General features: G+C 32.7%; 1 pseudogene across 1 annotated transcript in view; it reads left to right on the forward strand.

The window, feature by feature from the left end:
* The first annotated feature begins 1,963 nt into the window (after positions 1–1,963).
* The window catches only part of LOC308264123 (ATP synthase F(0) complex subunit B1, mitochondrial-like), a 95,738-nt pseudogene continuing 74,645 nt past the window's right edge, over positions 1,964–23,056 (forward strand). Inside the window, exons 1-3 of the transcript in view lie at positions 1,964–2,103; positions 3,720–3,742; positions 4,308–4,387. The product of the transcript in view is annotated as an ATP synthase F(0) complex subunit B1, mitochondrial-like (transcript). The remainder of the gene's footprint in view (positions 2,104–3,719; positions 3,743–4,307; positions 4,388–23,056) is intronic.

The raw sequence follows: 23,056 nt of genomic DNA on the forward strand, positions 1-23,056 counted from the left end.
TGTCAAATTTATATATAGCATTATACATAGATTAATATATTATGCAATTATAAAATATAATATATACTAATATTTTCAACTTTCATGGAGAGACAACTTTTAGGCAAACTTGAAATGGTATTAATGTTTCAAAAACAAGTAAAAAGCCCTAAGAGAGTTCACTGTATTTTTCCCACATTATTCATTTTCAGTTGCATAAATGTCTTTAATCGCCTACAACAGGCATAAGAGTGGGTGGCACGTTGTCAAATAACAGCTTCAGTGAAGTAATTTCTTCCCTGAAAATAAAAAACTAAATTGAAATAGACTGAAAGCAGTCTATTGTTGATGGACATATATGAATATAAATGTAAGACAAAAATGTCTCAAATATGAACTCTTAAAGGAGGGCTGCTCACTTACTGGGAAAAAATTTCAAGTTTCACCATTAAAAAATAGGAATCTAAATAATTTACAAAGTTTTTGCGAACCATAAATAAGTAATAAATGCAAAGTAGGTGATATAGTGTCTAATGAATGTAAGGATAGATGATCTGCACTATTGTTCTAAATAGTTCTCAAATTTGTATTATGAGGATAGATGGCCTAGATTTTAGAAAAATAGTTCTCAAATTTAGGTGTTCATCAGAATCACCTACAGATCTTGCTGAAGCACAGATTTCTGGGTCCTTTTTCAGAGCCTCTGAATTGGAGTATCTGAGATGAAGCCTGAAAACTTACATTTCTAAAAGGTTTCCAGGTGGTGTTGATCCTAATGATTCAGCAACCAGTTTAAGAACTCATAAATGGAGGAGTTTTAGTAGAATTTCTGGACAGCAAATGTAGTCTATTGATCATGAGTTTAGGGTGAGGGGTTTCATTATTTTTCTTATTACATACAGCTAAAATAAATAATAAGGATTTAGCTTTAATCAGAATCCCCAGTAACATCACCTAAACAGAAAGTATAAAGGGAGTTGAAAGGTTATACAAGAGTAATTATTATAGTGGGACATGCTCTCTGACTTTAAGAAGCAAGCTATTAGGGCACTGCAGGATTGGGAACATAAAGTTTTAGTACAAACAGAAAAGAGTATGTATGTTTAAAGACTATAGTTGGTTAGTCTCTCCTATAGGATTGTCCCTCTTCTGGCATCAAGGAGCTTGAATTTTGCAAGTGTTCTCACTACTATTTTGGAAAAATAGCTTATGGTGCCTCCACTGTGGTGTATATAAACACCTCCTTTTCTTCTGCCAGTCTAAAATTTTGGTACATGCTAGACCAAAGATGTCTACATGATCAGTCCCCAGTAAAATTCTTGGGAATTGAGTCTCCAAAGAGCTTCTCTAGTAAACAACTCTCTCACATCTTACATTGTCATGGTAGAGGGATTACATGTGATTTATCTTTACAGACTTTTCTCCACATATCTTTCCCTTTGCTGATTTTTCATGGTATGGGGAGTCACTCAACATGGAGATGGTTTGGGTGCCTATTAACACCATAGGGTCAATGCATCTCAGGAACATTTATAGAGATATCTTTAATTTGAACAATTTGAAACAAAGAAGTATTATTTTATGTGGAAATAATCTCACTGACAGAGACTTCAGAATTATACAAGTTATAAACAGTTCCAAAGATTATACTGAGAATGGAAGATAACCTAGGAATGAGCAGAAAATCTTTCATATTTATAAATCATATGGACAAATACAAAAAAATTGTTTTAAATTAAGCAGGATTAAAATTCATCAAATGAAGAAATTTAACATAAGTATATGGTAAAAAATAATAATTACATAAAGGACGTATAGTATCACTCAATTTTATAATGGAGTTAAAAATTATTGAAGTCTTTGCTTTTCCAGGATAGCTTTAGAAATGGCAGAACTAGAGTAAAAAAAAAAATGAGCAAGTCTAAATGAAAAGATCAACTACATGTTGGGCCAACATGTAGTTCGAAATAAATGTAGGTCGAAAATGAATGAAGAAAAACCCAGGTACCTATCCAAGAGTGGAAGTAGTTCAGCAATGTTACTACAAGGACAAAGGGACATTACTCAAAAAATAATTGGAGATAAAATGAAAGCCAGCCTGGATATATGCAATTTTCTCAGAAGGTAATATTGAAGAAACATGTAGACATATAAACTAACAAGAGCTCAGGAGATATACAGGGATCTATTATAATTTGAAGATATGATGTACATTTTGAGTAAGTCCAAAATTCAAATATAAAAGATAACTTTGGTTGTAAGATTAGAACATTTGAACCAAAACAAATGGGATAATTTGTACAAATTTTATTATAAGTAGTAATGGTATTTTTATTTTGTCTTGTAATTTTTCAAAAGATATAAAAGGCACAGGAGCTGTTTTAAAGTGGAGATAATTTCAGTATTAAATTTATAAAAGTATTTTGCACAGATTATAGCTCACTTGTATTCATCTCTAAGACTATTTTCTTTCAGTCATTTCTGAATAATAAACATTAACAGAGATTGTGGCTATTTACAGATAAGTTGAAATGTCAAGAAAATCTTATTATTCTTTGAAATTCCTTGCTGATTTCCCCACTGAAGCGTTATTTGTTTTATTGCTACTGATTTGCCACAGCATGGCAATTTTTTAGCCTAGAGAGTATCAGTAAGACAATTGTTCTTTATAGACTCATTTTTAAGTTTGAGACACACATCAGTGGATTTTGAATTCTTCAGGGCAAAGTCCCTCATAATGTATTAAACAGAGAAAGATCTTTATTTCAAAAAAAATAGATCACTTGGCCTTTTATTTTAAAAATTAGACTTTTGGGTCCAGTGATCAAGAGAAAAAATATAATAGTTCAAAAGCTATGTAGGGGGTAAGGGAAGAAATTATTATTAACCATACAGGTAGTAGGTACTGTTCCTGTTGAGAAAAATCTTCCACAATTTCCTACTCAAAGATGGTTAATTGGCTGAATCTTGTTACAGAGAGGGGAATTTGTGACATATTGCCACCACAGGACATTTATAAATTGTGACTATTCACCTGAGTACATATAAAAAGAATCAAAATGAGAAATTTTCTGTAAAGAAAGATTTTAGATAGTAAATTCCATCTTAGCATTAGTTCACTGAACCATTATAAGAAAAGTCACAAGACCCAGGTTCTCAGCTGGTTTTCTATTAGTCTATAGGAAAGATATTTGGAAAAGTAATTGGATTTATGTTTATATCAACATCCTATAAATTAATCTGATGGTCACTTTGTCTTTAAAGGCCATGAACCTTTGGGATTAGAAAAATTTTTCTAAAGAATAATGAAGATTCTTAGAATTTTCCTCATTACCAATAAAAGTAATTATGAGACAGGTCTGATGAAATGAGTTGTCAAATTAAATTTTCACAAGAGTTCTAAGTATCTAGGTACTTTCATCACTTTCATTTATTGACAAGCAAAATAACAACTAAACAATTTAGACAAAAGTGAAGGTTGAAGAGGTAGAGCCAAGTAAAACTAAATTCACATATCACAAAAGATAGAATTTTAACATATGCCTTAGTAATGATTAATAGGGAAAAATATTACATTTTTAACAACTTTTTAGAAAGTCGAGATAAATTTTTCTTTTGTCTGAAATCTTTACTTTTCCATTATTGAAAAATTAATAATATCTTGCCTAGTAATATTTACTCTACTGTATTTTGAGTAGAAGCACCTGGTTATTGTTTTTCCATACCTTCATACACTACAGACTTATGACACCTACTGCTGAAGGTGAGTTTCACAGGAACACTTGCCTGCTCCATATAAGGTGCATGCCATGTCCAGCTATATTGAGCTCCTGCTTTCTCTAACCCTCGATTGTCCCTCAAATGCCAATTTCATCACAGGTTCTGAGGATGTAGAACCTCTGAATGTGTGGTCAAATAGGTCACCTTTGAATGTGGTAATCTATTTGAGCCACAGTTTATTTGACTGCAAATTGGGGACAGTAATAAAAATTCTATATAAGTTTGATGTTATTATCTCAGAAGACATAAATATAAAGTGGAGAGATCAGTCAGTGCCTGAAACATACTAGCAAAGAATAACATTGGCAAAAGTGGAAGAAAGAGGTGCAGAAAGAGAGGAGGTGGTAGACAGCATGGTAGTTGTAGATAAAATATCTGCTTTAAAATATTTTTTTAAATTCTAATTTAAACATTAAAGAAAAGATTATGAAGCAAAAGCAAAAAATATTTATTCATTGAAAAGGGATTTAAGAACTTAAAAGCTGTTCACTGTAAATTCTTCATGTTTCATAACCTCTTTTAATCTGTTTCCCATGGGATAACTTCAGGTTTAGAAGTAAAACAGGATTTCAAACTGCTTGAATATAAGAATGAGAAAATGAGGAGCTTTGTTCTAAATCAAGATTTGGTTAGAAAAAAAAATAAATATATAAACAAATAAAATGCATTGCTGGCCAACATAAAATTCAAGAGAATGTAGAAATATTTTCGTCAGCGTTGTCATTGTTGTGGTCTAAAATATCTGACCACAAAACTTAGAGAAAAGAAGATTTACTTGCTCACAGTTCCTGAGATTTAAGGGGTTCAGTCCATGCCAGGCCTACCTAGCTAACTTAACTGAGAAGTTAAGGGCAAGGTGGCAGGAGGTAGAGAGAGGAAGAGAGTGAGACCAAGGGATCTGTTCTCACCTTATGTAGGTCACAACAGAGAGAGAGAGAGAGAGAGAGAGAGAGAGAGAGAGAGAGAGAGAGAGAGAGAGAGAGAGAGAATATGAGTGACCACGTATAATCCCCAAAGCCACATCAGGTGACCTTCCTGAGACACCAATCCCCACCTGCAGCATGGTTGCCTTATTTCTGTATGGTCTAAGGGGACATTTTAAATCAAAACTATAACAAGAGGTAAAGAGAATACAGAATATATTTAAAATTATGTATTTTCAGTGGAATTTTACTTGTACAACAATTTTCAATTTTGAAAATGTTTTTTTATATATTATCTCCTTTACCTATTTGCCACACAATTGGGTTTTAGGAAGACTATATATCTATTTTATAGCAGAATATTGAGGTTGAAAGCATTCAGTGATTATTTAACTTCAAACAGGCAAAACAAATCAGAACCAGGGCTATGATACTTTTTTCTGATACATGTCTATATTATTTTATGCTCTGCCACTCATGTGAAAGGAATCATGATTAAAATTATGTTCCATACTTTTTCTTTGTAAACCAGTCCTAAGCCCATCAAAGAAAAGACTGGGTAAATACAGAAATACAAGTATAGTGAAATTATTGCTAGATGTTTAAAGCTCTATTGTTTTTGTCTAGTTGGTAAGTGCTAACTGACATTTTTCTGGTTTCTAAAATCACGACCCTCTATACATTCTGTGACTTGAATTTATAATCAAATAGATTCCAAAAAGATGTCAAATGCTTTTTGTGAACCATCATCATATATATTAATCTCTTAGACTCAGTCAATAAAAGCCCTGAAGAAAGATGAAGTGGAAAATAATGCACTTTAATAATGCACTTATTGCGCCGGGCGTGGTGGCGCACGCTTGTAATCCCCGCACTTGGGAGGCAGAGACAGGAGGATCGCGCAGGTTCGAAGCCAGCCGCGCGCGCTGGTTTAGGAGACCCTGTTTCCAAACAAAAATGTAAAAGTAGGTCTGGGAGTGTAGCCCGGAGGTAGAAGGGCTTCCAGGAACCCCAGTACCACCAAAAAAAAAAATAATAATAATAATGCACTTATTGGCATGCATTATTACTTTTGAAATATTGAGTGTATTTACACATATAATTTTTATATTCATGTATTTTAGCTTTATATTTTACTCTATTATTTTTTAATTTATGTCATCAGATCTGGCCAGATGATTTATGCACATTGTTTGAATGTATAGATATATCATAGTGAATACTATGAATATGTATTGTAATATGTATTAATTACAAAATAGATATTAAAGAGAGAAGCACCAAAAGATACAATACAAAATTTTTGTTGTAAGCATAATAAATACATACATATGGAAGCACTTTGTAAATTTACTTTTTATATTTTTTATTCTTTGGTGGCACTAGAGATTGAGCCCAAGAACCATCTATGTTCCACCTACACCCCCAGTCCTATTTTATTTTTATTTGAAAACAGGGTCTTACTAGGTTGTTGCAAGTCTACGTACGTACTGAGGCTGTGCTTAACCCTGCAATCCTCCTGTCTCAGCTTCCCAAGTATTTGAATTACAAGCATGGGTCACCACATCCATCTCACTTTGTAAATTTTATCTTTTAGTGTTGATTTTCAGATCTAATTAATATTTTTAAAAATTCTACTGAAATCTTATATTTTCTTTATATGTTATAATACGGTACCATACCCACATATTTTTACTGACTTGGGAGTGTCACAAATTAAATATATATATATATATATATATATATATATATATATATATATATATATATATATATATATTTTCCCTTTGGAAAAAGTAATCTAATACTGAAAAAGCAGAGCTAATTGAAAAATTAATCTGTGTGACTAATCCCAGAAAACTTACCCTGCTCGTTCCCGGATTTTTCTAAAAGCTTTAAGCACTGTTGAATGCTTCCTCATATGAGTTCTGGTAAATTACTAGGTATTATATCTGCTTACAGTGAAAATGAATTTCTCCTCAGATTGTCTTTTCCCTTGCTGTATTTTCTTCAATCATGGTACTAACATGCTGCATTAAGTGTCAACATTTCCCACAAACAAGTTAGAAAAGTATTTTTAAACTTTATTTGCATTCTTGTTATGGTTAAAAATATGCAAATTTATATGTTACCCAAAATTATTCATAAAATATTTTGGTCATTTTACTTATTGTCCTGATATCACACAAACAATAGACTTTGAAAAATTAATATGCCTGTTGCCAATCAAGTCAATTTGAAAACTGTCTTTGTTCCATTCATTTTCATACCTATTCAAAACTTAATACTTATAATTGTGGATAGCTTTTCAATATATATTTAATGTTTTATATTTTAAAAATTCAGTGTTAAAAGGTAAAATGAAGGCTTTAATCCAGTAAAATCATAAAGTTAAGATCATTTTGTATTTGTATGTCATTATTTGTTAAAAAATAAAACAAGCATAATTAAATCCTAGATTGTTTACTTCACATAACCTTTACCTGTCTAGAAGCTCTACTCTGGTATGATGTGCTTTTTTACTATTTCACCTTTAAAATAAAATATTATTAAACAGCATTGTTCAGTAAGAGGAAAGCTGTAACTCCAGTCATGTCTATAATGTCAATATAAAAAGTCAGAATAGTAAAGCATCCATTTTATAGCAAAGTGAAATGAGGATACCCAAGCAACCAAGCAGCAAACGTGAGCTGTATCTCAGATATCCCAATTATCATTTTAGCAGGCCAATCAATCAATAATTAACTTTTTATCCTAACAGAGATATTCTTTTTTGTTGACAAATATCTGAGGAGATTCCATTTTCACTTTGATAGAATGCCAAGTATCTTAGTAGCTTGTTTATCTGAACTCAATACACAAAGGCTCTTGTCTGAGATACAGAATTCATTTTTACCACCATAGTTAGTATGAGTATGTTGTCTCACACTAAAAAAAATGCCTTTTGCTAGAAGACAAATCTTGTCAATAAAAATCAACTTAGATATTGAGTATATACCTTTTCTAAATCTTTCCAGATTTATTAAGTTTACTTTTCATTCTTAGGTTTCATCAAAGGGTAATGTAGAAATGCAAGATAATGTATGTATAATACATTCATCATACTTTCAGAATAAAAGATTATTCTACAAATCCTTTAGTAATTATTTTTCATGAACCCTTTCTTAGTTTTTTACCGTGTGTGTGTGTGTGTGTGTGTGTGTGTGTGTGTGTGTGTTACTGTAAATAAAATCCAGAAAAAACTTACCTCTGAGCTACACCCCAGCCCTTTTATGCTTTATTTTGTAACAGGATCCTACTAGTTTGCCAAAAGTTTTACAACATTACTGGCTGACCTTGAACCTGTGATTTTCCTGTCTCAGCCTCCCAAGTACTAGGATTACAGGTGTGTTCCACAATACCTGGCTCTACATATTCTAAATATTTTTTGCTGTGTTTTCATAAGTTTAAAAATTATTTTCTAATTATTTATTTAAATGAATAAAAAGTAGCCTAATTATTAAGAGCACACTATTTGGAGATTTAACTGAGTTGAAATTTTAGTTCTTCTAATTTCTAGTCAGATAATCAGAAGCATGTGCAACAGATGTTGCTAATCTTCAATGACAAAGTTCTGTTCTTCTATGCAGTAAAATATTTTGTTTATTATCTCTTGAGGATAAAAATTAACTTAAGTTTATCTTTGACTAATGAAGTATGAACAGATGCAGTAAGTAATAATTGTTATGAGTGGGAGTCTTTCAAATCCAGTGATTCTTCAGGAAGCCACATATTTGGGAAACTATATGCTGTGGAAAATTCCTTAGCCTGGGTAATTGGATTGTCAATAAAAGAACATTTGCCCTGCAGAATAACTGAATCTGTAATGTAATTTTTATGAGAAAGATATTTTTTCTTGTATTAAAATACTTGAGGGTGTATTCATTTCGAGTCACACCCCTATGCCATTTGGCATGGGGCTGTATTTCTATTTTCTGTATTTCTATCTTTCTAATAAACTTCTTTAAATCTTAAAAAAATACTTGAGATTTCAGTTTCCTTTGTTATCACATTATATTGTTGCTTGATCTAACAGGTATCATAATAAGTTAAATTTCTTAGTCTCCATTTTCTCATCTGCCAAATGATTATGAATTAGCCAACAGTTTTTATGAATATTAATTTAAAACTTATATTTAAAACACTTATAGGGTTCTAAGCATCTATTTATTATCATGTATCATAATACAAACACAGCTTCAAAAATAAAGGTTGTATTACTATGCCTCTAATGGTGCTTAAATATTAAAAATGACCAAATCATTCTGGGTTATATCTTGAATGATATATTGAAGTGATCCCTGTGTTGATATTAGAAATTTTAATATATATTTTTAGCCATATTGAGCTTAGGCAATTCTGAAATTACTTCCAAAACAAAGGGCTAGAGAATTCAACTCTATTCTTGGAAATTTCAAATCTCAGCACAAATTAAGTAGTTCAGCCGGGCGAGGTGGCACACACTTGTAATCCCAGAATTTGGGAGGCTGAGACCGGAGGATCATGGTTCGCAAACAGCCTCAGCTACTTAGTGAGGCCCTCTGCAACTCAGTAAGACCTGGTTTCAAAATAAAGAATTTAAAAAAAAAAATAGGGCAGGGGGGGTGTATCTCAGAGGTCAAATGCCCCTGGGTTCCATTCCCAAACCAGCAAAAAAAAAAAAAAAAAAAAAAGAAAAAGTAGTTCATTTCATACACATATTGGTTTCCTCTTATTAATATGATGTAAATAGTCAAGGTTAAATTTCAAGCTTTCTTTCTCTCAGTTTTTCCTTCCTCTCTTTAACAACACTAATATATTTCTACCTTATATATATTTTTTTCTTTATTACTAGTGTTTTAAATATTTTTATTAGTGCATTGTAGTTACTACTTTTTAATTTTATATTTCATTTTCTAAATTTGCTTATTTATTCTGTATTATTCCAATAACAAGACTTAGAAAATATTCAATATACAGAAAATGTTTTTCAAATATTAAAATATGGATGATCACTTTTTAAAAATATCTATAAAATGAATTTGTAATGACTAAATTTTACAAAAGAAAGTTTATAAAATTATTTTTATATTTAAGATGAGTTTCTAGTTTGGTATATTAAGCTGATATTATAATCAGTAATATAAAAAGCAACACTATACCAATTCAGTCTTTAATAAATAAAATCTATATGAAAAAGGAATTTTAAGGTTTGAGGGAGAAAATAGGACATGACTAGAATATAGACAATCTTTTTCAATATACTAAATGTTTATAAAATCTATTTATATATAAAAATTGAATTATTCACATGAAAATCCTAATATAGACCTTATAGTCACTGAATGTATTCATACTAAATTATAGAAGTGTTTTATTGCTTTTAAAAAGATGGCAAAATAGGAGAAGGCAGAATGTTTTGGCTGCTCTGAGCTGCAGAACTCAACCAGTGGGAAGACTTCTACTTGTCAAGAGAAGAAAAGCACTCAGAACTCAACATTCAAAACATGGTTTAATTGGATGCAGCATAGAAAGTAGAGGGCTAAAAAAGGCTCCTTGCATCTCATCTGGTGAGCAGGGAGCAGAGGTTGGGCACCATCTTGGTGAACCAGCACAGAAGCTGGTGGCTGCTCAGATCTGGCATCTCTCCATAACCCACTCCAGTAACAAAGAAGCTAAATCTTGTCTAGCTAGTGGTTACAGAGCAAAAGCAATCACATTCTTCTCCTCACATTTGAATACCTCAAAACAAAATTCCCCAGGCCCTTCTGCAAAGCCACCCAAGGGGTTCCTGTGGCTGAAGCTGACCACAGTGGGACCAAGAAATGACAGGTCCTTCCTACAGGAACCTCAGAGACTATATCCTACTGCATCAAGAACAATGTCAATCCTTACAGCAACCAACTAAACCACCACCGAAGTCCAGTGACTGCACCTGAACTCATGGGGACTGAGAAACTACAAAGGCCTCCTGCAGCAACCCAAGCAGTGCTGTCAAGACTTTGAGCTTAAAAGCCATTCCAAAGGAAGCCTGCATGGCTGCAAGAACTTGCTTGGCAATGAACAAAGCCCTGGGGGTCTGTGAGTTTTTGAATTATTCCTGTGAAGGTGGGGGCAAGGGTAAGAGACAAACAACAGAAATGTAAACTAGCAGTCAATTTCTAGGTACACTCACAGCCAGGACCTAGGGTTGGCAATTTTCCCTGTCCCCAAGGGTCTTCAGTTATCACTATAGGACACCAATGGTTATGTCTGTGGGGTACAATAACTCAGCCAATTATTCTACAAGTTCAGAAGGCTATAAAATATTACCAGGTCATTGTTGGGTGCCACAAATAAGAAGGCCAGTGGGCAGCTAGGTCTCATACGACCACAGAAGCTTAGAGCATTAGTGGTGTCCATAGGAATAAATAACTCAGCCACCCAAGCCCTAGGTCAGAAGAGTACAGCTTCTTCCCCCCTGGAGTTTGGTCTCTGTATTGAGAAATGGGCTGCAAGGTCCTAAGACCAATAAGTCATGTCACCCCAAATTTGTGTTTTTCTATGATGTCACAAGGTTCTTTTCCACACTCAAAAGTTAAAGCATGTAGGAATTTATCAGGAAATTCTCTAAGTAAAGGTAAGCTAAGTTTAGATTCTGGATGGCTGCTTTCCCAAAGCTAATTAACTATGAATGAGCATCAAATAATACACTTCACATCAGAAAATCTAACAATTTAGGTCAAAGTATGCTAGATAACACTCAAGCTATAAAACTTAGAGTATTTTAAATAACTAGCAAAAATAAATCTCTTACTCTCGCCCTGCACAAGAGTCAAATTAAGATGGATCAAAAACCTAGAAATTAGACCAAAAACATTGAAATTACTATAGGTTAGAAATAGGTCTGACACTCCAACATATAGACATGGGTAGTATCTTCCTAAATAAGACCCCAAAACTTAGAAGATTAAAACAAGAATTAATGAAATAGATTTAAATTGAAAAGTTTTTACTCATAAAATAAAACCATCAAGAATTTAAAGAGAGAGCCTACAGAATGAATAAAGTTCTTTGTGAATCATTCCTCTGATACAGGACTAATATCTAGAACTGACAAATTACTCAAATACTTAATACTAAAATATCTAATCCACAGTCAAGAAATAGGCAATTGAGCAGAATAGAAACTTCACAAAAGAGAAATACAAATGACCAATAAGTACATGAAAAAAATCTCCAATCACTTTAGCAAAAAGGGAGATGAAATTAAAACTACACTCAGACTCCAACTAACTCCATTAGAATGGCAGTGATCAAGTCAAAGAAGAACAATAAGTGCTGGTGTGCATGTAAGAAAAATATGAATACTTTTTCACTGTTGGTGGGATAGCAGATTAGTACAGCCGCTATAGAAATCAATGTGGACATTCCTCAGAAAATTGAGAATGGAACAACCATCTTATCCAGCTATAGCACTACTGGGTATGTCTCCAAAGGGGCTGAAATAAAAAAAAAACGAATAGGAATATATGCATATTCATGTTCAGAGAAGCACAGTTCAAGTCACAATAGCCAAATTATGAAACCAACCCAGGTGTCCATCAACATATGAATGTATCACAAAGTTATGATATATATATATATATATATATATATATATATATATTCAGCAATAAAGAAGAAAACATTATGTCATTTATATAATTTGCCAAAAAATGGAGGGATTAGAACACTGTGTTATGTGAGATTAGCAAGTCACAGACAGTGAAGAGACATATATGTTTTCTTATTTGTGGAAGCTAGAGAGGAATTTGGATATAAAAGAGACTTTAGATAATAGAGTATAAATTTCAGTGGAAGAGGGAGGTGATTTGTGGGAGAAAAGGGGATGAGGAAAATTAATGAAGGCAACACCTAAATTGGCATTATATACATAGGTGAGAAGACCAATGCCAATCTTAGTCTTCTGTGTGGGGACAGGGTGGGAGTGTTGAGGAGGAAGCTGGAGGGAAACTCATCAAGTGCTATGTGCATATATGTCATTATCAGTGTGAACTATATTATGATAAAGGACTCTCATGTAGCATTATGAGCATAAAAAGTATTTCATTTATAGTATTCATTAAATTAGTTTCAACAAAACTTATTTGTACATTATATAACATTCCAACTTATTTGTAGGTTATATTACATTTTTCTGTCTCAGCCTCCCAAGTACTGGGATTATAAGAGTGCACCACCAGGTCCAGTTCATTGTAATAGTTTCAAAGAAATGAATAAAATAAAAAATAGGTAGTGTATCAACTACTAAGCAAATTTAACATTGACAGCATAGGAATCAATCAAGACAAATGATGCTCAGTGTCACAGTTTGGTTATAACATGTCCCCCAGAGCTCATGTACTATATAACACAATCAGGACTGGAGGCCAGGCCTGGCTGGGAGAAATGGGCCACTGCAGGATCACTGTATCTGCCCTGTATCCACCTCTTATTTTTTTCCCTCTCTGTCATGCCTGCCATTGAGCCATTTCTACCTCAAAGTCCACAATCATGGATTGACTTTAGAATCAATAAATGCCAAATAAACCTTTCCTCTTCTAAGTTGTGCTTCTCAGATACTTTAATCACAGTAAGATTAGTGTTAACTTTTAAACTTTGCTCAGGTAGCACATAAATTGCTTGTCATTAATAAAGAAAAACAATAGTTTCACATATCAATCTCTAGAGAAACTGATTTATGGAATTCTAACCAGGTAGAATTCTAAAGTAATGAATTGAAATAACTTCATAGTAGAAATATAATTTAAAAATGGTATTACCTTTTGTGTTTAGTACAACTTAGGGAACTCAAAGCAATAAGCATGTCAAAGATAAATAAAGCCTAGTATCCACTGAGAATAGAGACAAAAAATCTATAAGAAAAAAATATTAAAACTCTGAAAATGTACACATATACTTTATACAAATTACTATATATTTCATGTTACATAAATTTCAAAATCAAATGAAAATAATGCTCATTTTTATGTGTAAAATGTGTAAATGACCGTAGCATCCTCATGGAAAAATCCTGTGTTTTTAAATTCAAATTTAACGGTTGTCAAAATATTTTAAATGCCATTATTTAAATTTCAATACGGTTTTGTCTGCCCTAATAGAGCCTTCAAACTGCAGCAAAATGTATAGAAATGGGTCAATGTCAGAAACAATTATAGGACCTAATGTAAAAATGACTGCCAGGTCATCCCAACTCTGTGTCTCGATTATATTCTGAAATAACTGTGTGTTCAGAGAAATACTTGAAATTGTTTTGTTATTTTAACCAATTTTTATATTAGGCATCCAGAAGTTTTAAAGTCTGTATTTGGCCAGGTATGGTGGTGCATGCTTGTAACCCCAGTATTTGAGAGGCTGAGACAGGAGGATCACAGGTTTGTGTCTGGCCAAATACTTAGTGAGCTCCTTTATGAGGTCCTCCACAACTTAGTGAGACCCTGTTTCAAAATAAAGAATAAAAAATATGGCTGGGGGTTTAGCTCAGAGGTAAAATGTCTCTGGGTTCCATCCCCAGTACCACACACACAAAAAATTAAGCTTCCAAACAACCTAAACAGAATTGGCTAAATATTTGAGTAGCCACTTCTTACATATTATAAACTAGGTTTGTAATTTGGAACAGTAGTACATGCTTATAATCTCAGTACTTAATAGGCTAATACAGGAGAATCAAAAGAGGCCATCCTCAGCAACTTAGTGAGATCTTGCTTCAAAATAAAAGATAATATTTGGAGGTAAAAATTTCCTAGAATCAATCCCCATTATGAAACAAACAAAAGTCTATTAGGTATGTTTTTTAAAAAAGTCATTCTCTAGTGCACGCTTGTAATCCCCATGCTTGGGAGGCAGAGACAGGAGGATCTAGCAGGTTGGAAGCCATCCGCGCTGGCTTAAGAGACCCTGTTTCAAAAAAAAAAAAAAAAAAAGTATAAAGTAGATCTGGGAGTATAGTCCAGAGGTAGAAGGGTTTCCAGGAACCCCAGTACCACACACACAAAAGAAGTCATTCTCCGTCTTAATATTTAAAGATACTTTTCCTTTACAAAAGTCACTCTTCTGGCTGTACAAAATAAATGCTAGATACAAAAATTCCTATCTTTCATTAATTCTTCTGCAATGTCTTACAATATAGAAAAATTGAGGGTAAGCAAAAAATTCAGGTTTTATAGAAGTTTGTTTTAGAGAATCTAGAAAATATTATTAGAGGTCTCTCAGTACGAGACTGGTGAATATCCTGCTGCTGTAGCTTTTCTAGCTTACAGAAGCATATTTTCTGTAGCTTTTATTTTATTTTTTACTTAAATGTAAACCTCGTGTTTTGTTTCAGTAAAGGCAAAAGCCCCGTAAAAAGGATGCTGTCGGTGACAACTAAATATTTATACAGCTCTGAATGCTGTTTTAACTTTAGAACAAAGACAAGTTTTGTAAGGTTGGGCATGTAAAACCATGATTAAAACATTGAGATTTGATTTCAGAGAGATCTGGATTTTACAACAAGATGCAAGATTGACTATCTCTGTGAACATAAGCAGGTTAAAAAAATTCTCACTCCTCATTTAAAAACTATTCACGCCTCAGCTTCTTTATCTTATCAATGTTGAATGAAAATGCTAATACATTTAAAGTAGTGAGTACAGTAGGTGCTCCAAAATGATGTTACTCTGCTTCTCATGGTGTTCTAAAATGTTAGAGTTATTATCATTTTAAGTTATAATTTTCACCAAAATGTGTATATATGTGTACACACACACACACACACACACACACACACACACACATACATATATATTCACTTATATTCTTTGGCAAATTTTGTTGTCAGTGAAACACAAAAGGAAACATACATATAATCATAAGATTATTAGCTGCTCATTTGATGGTATTAAGACAGCAACTCAGTTCTATAAATACATTATTTTAAATTGCTATTTATACCAAACACTTGTTATGTTTGATTGTCTAAACATCTGATATTTATGTCCCAGCATTATGTCAGTGAAAAATGATTGAGAGTATTAATATACCATAAACCATCTGAAAAAAACAAAGGAAAGTTATAGCCATTGGCCAAATACTTGTAGGAACTAAATATATTCTTGCATGTTACTGAAATTATAGTGGTCAGTATTCTGAGGGACTCTCCTCAGGCACTCTCCTAGCTATCTCAAGTAAAATACAATAAATAATGAGCTATAAAGCAGGTGAATGGTATGTGCTAGGCAATAAATTTGACTCAAACAATAGAACAATAGAACAAAACTAGACAAATCAGGAATCATTCACTTTATGTATTATAATCTTTTTCCCCATAAAAGACCAGTAATATTAAAGTATCTTAGCAAATTGACAACACATAAAAATATTTTAAAACATACCTATTAAAGAGTGTTAAAATAAACATATAAATTGATATATTTCTTCCTCATTCTGTTTTCAATTTCTTTTGATATACACCCAAAGTATACGGAGAACCTTTCTCTTGGTGGCCCTGGACTGATCCAGTTCTTCCATTTTCCTTCCCTTACAAAAAAAAAACAAAAAACAAAAAAAAAAAAACAGTAGAATATGCTGGGAATACAATATCCTGAGACAAGAAGAAGCTGGTAAGAATATCCTGGTCTCTATTACAATCCCTGCATAGAATTAGGTTGTCCTTCAACACTGATGCCTAGCATTTCATATAATCTCCAGAGTATAAAACCAAAGATATAAAACCCAGGGAAAACCATTCTTCAGGATTCTTGAGCTTCAGTACAAGTATAGAATGTGCAAAGAAAATTTCATCCACATGGGCAACTTTCCTGAGGTTTTGAAACCCTGCCCTTTATGAATACTCTCTGTTGTCTTTTTATAACTACCCATAAGCAATAACCCTGATTAATGTAATTTGCTGTGCTTGAGAGTGTGCTGTCAATGAACACAGGCATATTGAAAACCAGAACAGTGAAGATGAATCGCAACATGATTGCTGGATCATCAGTAGTTGCATTTTAAACATTAAAAATGTTCTTACATTTTCTATGAAAGCTTCACTACTTTTCATTCCCACCAAAGTACCCAAAGCTTCTTTTTTTGTCTCTATATCCTAACGCTTGTATCTTTTAATTTTAAGTGGGGTTACGATTGTCCTAGCAAGTAATAAAGTTATGTCTCAATGTAGTTTTGATTTAAATGTTCCTGCTAATTAAAATTGAGTGCCTTTCAAATGTCTGCTGAACATGTGATTTTTTTTATTTTGAAGTTTCTTTTTAGCTGCTTCTTTTATTGTTAACCAGGATACTGAACTTCTTAAAATTGAGTTATATGAGGTCCTTATACATTCTTATTTTTAAAATTTTTTTATTGATGCATTGTAGTCATAGATCTCAATGGGCTACAGGATGGTAGAAGCATACATGCATACAACACTCATTTAGCCCTTCCTCAATTTCCAACCCATTTTCTCCCCCTTCCCTCCTTTTCATATTTGGCTTGTGCTTACTTTGATATGTTTGTGAATGCACGTAATGTATGTTAGAGAATTAACCTCTTCCTCCACCCATCCCCCTCAGGTCACATTTGTTCATTTGTAGTTTCTTCTTCATCTAGAGTTCCTCCTATGACCCATTTTATCCCTAGCTTCACACACTGGGGAAAAGATCCAATTTCTTACTTTTTTTGACAGACTAATTTTACTTAGGATAATGTTCTCCAGTTCCATCAATTTTCCTGCAAATGATGTAATTTTGTTCTTTAAAGCTGAGTAATAAGACAAATATGTCAATTATCTTCACTTCTCTTCAATATTGTACTTCAGACTTTAGCAAAAGCAATAAGTTGAGAAGAAAATAAAAGAAGAAAAATAGGAAAAGAAAACAAACTATCACTATTTGCAGATGGCATGACACTATACTCAGAATACTCAACAAACCCAGCCAAAAGAATTATAGATCAACAAATTCAGCAAAATGGCTATATAAAAGATCAATCTTTAAAAAATAGAAGGTTTTCTGTATGCCAACCAAAAATACAGTGAAAAAAATTCAGAAAACATTTCTACTCATAATATCCCACAAAAAATAAAATACTTAAGAATAAACATAATCAAGAAGGTAAAAGATCTGTACAAAGTAAATTATAAAACATTGAAAAATGAAATTGAAGAACTTAGAAGATGGAAAGACTTACCATGTTCTTGAATAAGCAGAATAAATAACATCAAAATGGTCAGTCTTCCAAAAGTGATCTAAGATTCAACACAATTCCCATTAATTTACCAAAGTTATTCCTCACAGACATAGAAAAAACAGTTCTTAAATTAATTCGGAACAACAAAAACCCAGAATAGGCAAAGTAGTTCTCAGCAACAAACACCATGCAGGAGGCATCACGGTATCTGATTTCAAACTATACTACAAAGCCATGGTAATAAAATCAGCATGGTACTGGCACAAAAAATATACACATAGACTAATGGAGCAAAATAGAACACTCAGAACCAAATGCACACACTTATAGGAAATTAATTTTTGACAAAGTGGTCAAAAATCCACTGGAAAAAGGATGGCCTGTTCAACACCTGGTGTTGAAAAAACTGGTTAATCATATAAAAAAAAAAGAAATAAACCCCATTTTATCTCCCTGTACAACAGTCAATTCAGGATAGATCAAAAACTTGAAAATTAGACCAGAGACCTTGCAGCTCCTTGAAGAGTGCATAGGTCTAACACTGCAACACATAGGAACAGGTAAAAACTTTTTCAACAATACCTCCAAAAGCACAATAATTTAAAAGGTGGATCAATATGTGGGATTGCATTAAACTGAAGAGCTTCTGTACGGCAAAGGAAACTCAAGAACCTTAGCAAAGAGGGGACAGAGTGGGAAAACATTTTTGTCAACAATTCCTTCGATAGAAGACTAATATCTAGAATATACGAAGAACTCAAAAAACTCAGCACTGACAAAACAAATAATCCAATCAAAAAATAGGCAAGTGAACTAAATAGACACTTCACAAAAGAAGAAATTCAAATGGGCAATAAGTATATGAAAAATGCTAATATTATTACAATCAGAGAGACACAAAATTAAAACTATTCTGAAATTTTACCTAACTCCAACTAGAACGGCAATCATCCAAAACCCAAACAACAATAAATGCTGGCAAGGATGTGGAGAAGTTGAAACTCTAATACATTGTTGGTGGGATTGCAAATAAGTACAGTCACTTTGGGAAACAGCATGGAGGATCCTCAGAAAAATGGGAATGAACTTACCATATGATTTAGCAATACCACTTCTGGGTATTTACTCAAAAGAATGGAAACCAAACGACCATACAAATGCATGTGTATCTATGTTCATAGATGCACAAATCACAATTGCCAAACTATGGAACCAGCCAAAATGTCCATCAACAAATGAATGGGTTACAAAACTATAGGATATGTACATAATGAAACTTTACTCATCCTTAAACATTTTTAAAATTCACTCATTATCGGGTATATGGTTTGCAAAATATTTTCTGTATGCTTTTAAAACTTTTGTTATTTCTTTTGCTATGCACAAATTTCTTAGTTTGGTGTAAACTCATTTGTCTATTATTGTTTTATTACTTGTACTTTTGGTGTGATATAGAAACAATTTTTTTCCAAGATCATTGTTAACAGATTTGTTGCTACACTTTTGTTTAGGGTTTTGCACTTTCAAAATTTATGTTCAGGTCTTTGATATATTTTGAGTTGATTTTGTATGTAATAATATAGGTGTTCAATTTCATTTTTTGCATGTGGATGTTCAATTTTTCTAGCATTATTTGATGAAAAAAATACTCTTTTTATTATTTGTTCTTGACAAAATTGTTGAAAATCAGTGGACCATAAATATTTCAGTCTATTGCTGAAATTTTTATTCTGTTTCATTGGTGTATATATTTTTATGTAAAGAAACAAGTGTTTTAATTGCTATACCTTTAGAATATAATTTTAATTCAGAAAATGTGATGCCTCTACATTTATTCTGTTTGCCTATGATTGCTTTACTATTTGGGGTTTCTTGTAGTTTTACTTAAACTTCATAATTTTATTATTATATTTTTATATACTATGCCATTGGTATTTTAGTAAAGATTGTATTGAATCCTTGTTAAATCCATAATTTTTCTGTTCCATGAACACAGAATATCTTTCCATTTTTTTTAAATTTCTTTTATCATGTCTTATAATTTTTATTTTACTCATTATATCATTCATCTCTGCTTAATTTTTGTTTTTCTTTAGTAATTTACTATTTATTATTGTTGCTAATATAATTGACAATGTAATTATTTTAAAATAAAAGTGACATATTCAAATTAATTAATAATAGATAATTGCTGATAATTCTACACTATATACACAGATAAAAACTTTCTCAACAAGACTTCAGAGGCACAAGAAACTAAAAGGCAAATCAATATGTGAGATTGCATTGCACTGAAGAGCTTCTGTACGACAAAGGAAATTTTCAACAATCTCAATCAAGAGCAAACAGAATGGGAAGTTTTTGCCACCTACTCCTCTGACAGAGGACTAATAGAATATACAGAGAACTCAAGAAACTCAGTACTAAGAAAACAAATAACTGATAAAAAAAAATGGGCAAGTGAATTAAAATAGACACTTCACAAAAGAAGAAATTCAAATGGCCAATAATTGCTCAACATCATTGGCAATCAGAGAGATACAAATTAAAACTACCCTGAGATTTTACCTAACCTCAACTAAAATCGCAATCATTCAAAACACAAACAACAACAACAAATGCTGGAGAGGATGTGGAGAATTGGGAACTCTAATACATTGTTGGTGGCATTGCAAATTAGTGCAATCACTTTGGAAATCAGTATGGAGGATTCTCAGAAGAATGGTAAAGAACACCATTTGATCCAGCAATATGACTTCTGGTTATCTACCCAAAAGAAAGGAAACCAAACTACCAAACTAATGCATGCATATCTATATTCATAGCTGCACAATTCACCATAGCCAAACTATGGAACTAGCCAAGGTGTCCATCTACAGATGAATGGATTATGAAACTGTGGGATATGTACACAATGGAATTTTACTCAGTCATGAAGAAAAACACAATTACATCATTCACAAAGAAATGGATGGAACTGGAGGCTATTATGCTAAGTGAGATTAGAAGAAATTGGATTCTCTACCTAATATGTGAAAGCTAGGGAGAAATGGGTAACAGGAGGAACTCTAAATGAGGAAGGAGATCCTATAGATGAGCAAATAAGTCTATATAATTGAGGGGATAGGAGAGTGGAAGAAGAAAACTCTCTAAAGCACATGATGTACTTACTTAAACAAACATATCAAAGTCAATAACTAAGCCAAGCATGAGAAGGAGGAGTGGGGAGGGAATGGGGGAATGTGATGGGGATCTAGTAAGGGCTAATTGGGTGATGTGCACCTGTATCTCCACTTGTCTTTTATCCCATTAAGATGTATGACTACAATGCACCAATAAAAAATAAAAAATAAAGACATCATTTTAAACAAATATGATTGTCTTTTCAGAAGATTTATTTCAAGTTGAAATAAAGCAAGACCAAAAATAGTATATTTTAAATCTCTCCTCTCTCTCTCTCTCTCTCTCTCTCTCTCTCTCTCTCTCTCTCTCTCTCTCTCTCACAGACACACACACACAGACACACACATGCACACACACACACACACACACAGACACATAAACACATACTCAGACAAACATATGCAATTACAGACACATAGGGTATGTTCTTAATGATATTCTATTTTTTAACATGACTTAACTTCAAAATAGATTTAAAATTCCTTCCAACCTGGTGTATTATATTTTTGTAGATAGTGTCAGTAAATCAAATCTCACTTGGTATCAGTAGAGAAAAGCAGACTGAAATTTATTCAAACATAATAAAACACTGGGCATCAACACCCACGTTATGCACTTTTACTTGATGCTAACAGAAAGGAAACTAGTTATGGGTAAATGGAAATACATTTACTTGATGTTATCCTTCCTGTGTATTTTCTATAAAAATAAATGCTGTCCAGAGATAACAATGTTATTTATTCTCTTTTCTGAATCTTTCTTTACTATAGATCTAGCACAATGCCTGACATATGTAAGAATTCAATAGTTTTCTGTTGTATCTTTAATACTAGGAAGCATTTAAGGAGATAAACAAGCTTGGAGAAAAACCTTTTATTATTTGCCTGAGCTTTTAGTATTACTTCATATTTTTAGCCTGTGAGACAAAGTATATGGTTTCTGAATGTGAAATGTTACCACATAAAAAAATCCATTAGAGGTCTTTCAGTCTTGTTCTTAGAATAAAAATACAATTATAAATTTTACTTTATATTGATTTTAAAGGTAAAACTTAGAAAAATCTGAGGCTTGAAATATCAGGTAAGAAAAAGTAATATAATAAATAGAAAGAATATGTACTCTTTTAGTAAAATATTCAGAAATAGATTGTCATAAATATTTAAAATGATGAAGACTATTCAATCTAAATATGTAGAGCATCAAGATAGAATACCAGGTGCATTCTGATTTATGGTGTTAGTTGTAAGAAATAATATTTAATACTGAAAGTTGCATTGATGAATCAAAGGACACTAATTAGAAAAAGTAATAATGAGTTATTTTTATATTCGATATGTATTTTTCTTCATCAGCTTTCCATGAACAAATCCTTTTTACAGAAATGAAGCTTTTTGGTGTGTGGGTCTAGGGATGGAATCCAAGGGCATTCAAACTCCAAGTTACACCCCCTGCCCTGTTTTGTATTCTTTATTTTGAAACAGGGTCTCTCTAAGTAGCAGAGGGCCTCACTAAGTAGCTGGGGCTGTCCATGAACCATGATCCTCCAGTCTTTGCCTCCCTAATGCTGGAATTACAACTGTGCACCTCCATGCCCAACTTGAAATAAAGCTTTTGAAGCTGGGCATGGCACCACACACTTGTAATCCCAGCATTTGGGAGGCAGAGACTGGAGGATCATGGTTCATGGACAGCCTCAGCTACTTAGTGAAGCCCTTCCCAAATTAGTGACACCCTGTTTCAAAAATAAAAAATTGAGCCTGGTGTGGTGGTGCACACTTGAGGATCGCTGCACTGGTTCGAAGCCAGCCGCGCTGGCTTAAGAGACCCTGTTTCCAAATAAAAAATATTAAAAAAATAGGTCTGGGAGTGTAACCCGGAAGTAGAAGGGTTTCCAGGAACCCCAGTACCAACAAAATAAATAAATAAATAAATAAATAAATAAATAAATAAATAGGCTTGGGGGT

The sequence above is a fragment of the Muscardinus avellanarius genome (genome assembly GCF_963383645.1).
Source record: "Muscardinus avellanarius genome assembly, chromosome: 6".
NCBI lineage: Eukaryota > Metazoa > Chordata > Mammalia > Rodentia > Gliridae > Muscardinus > Muscardinus avellanarius.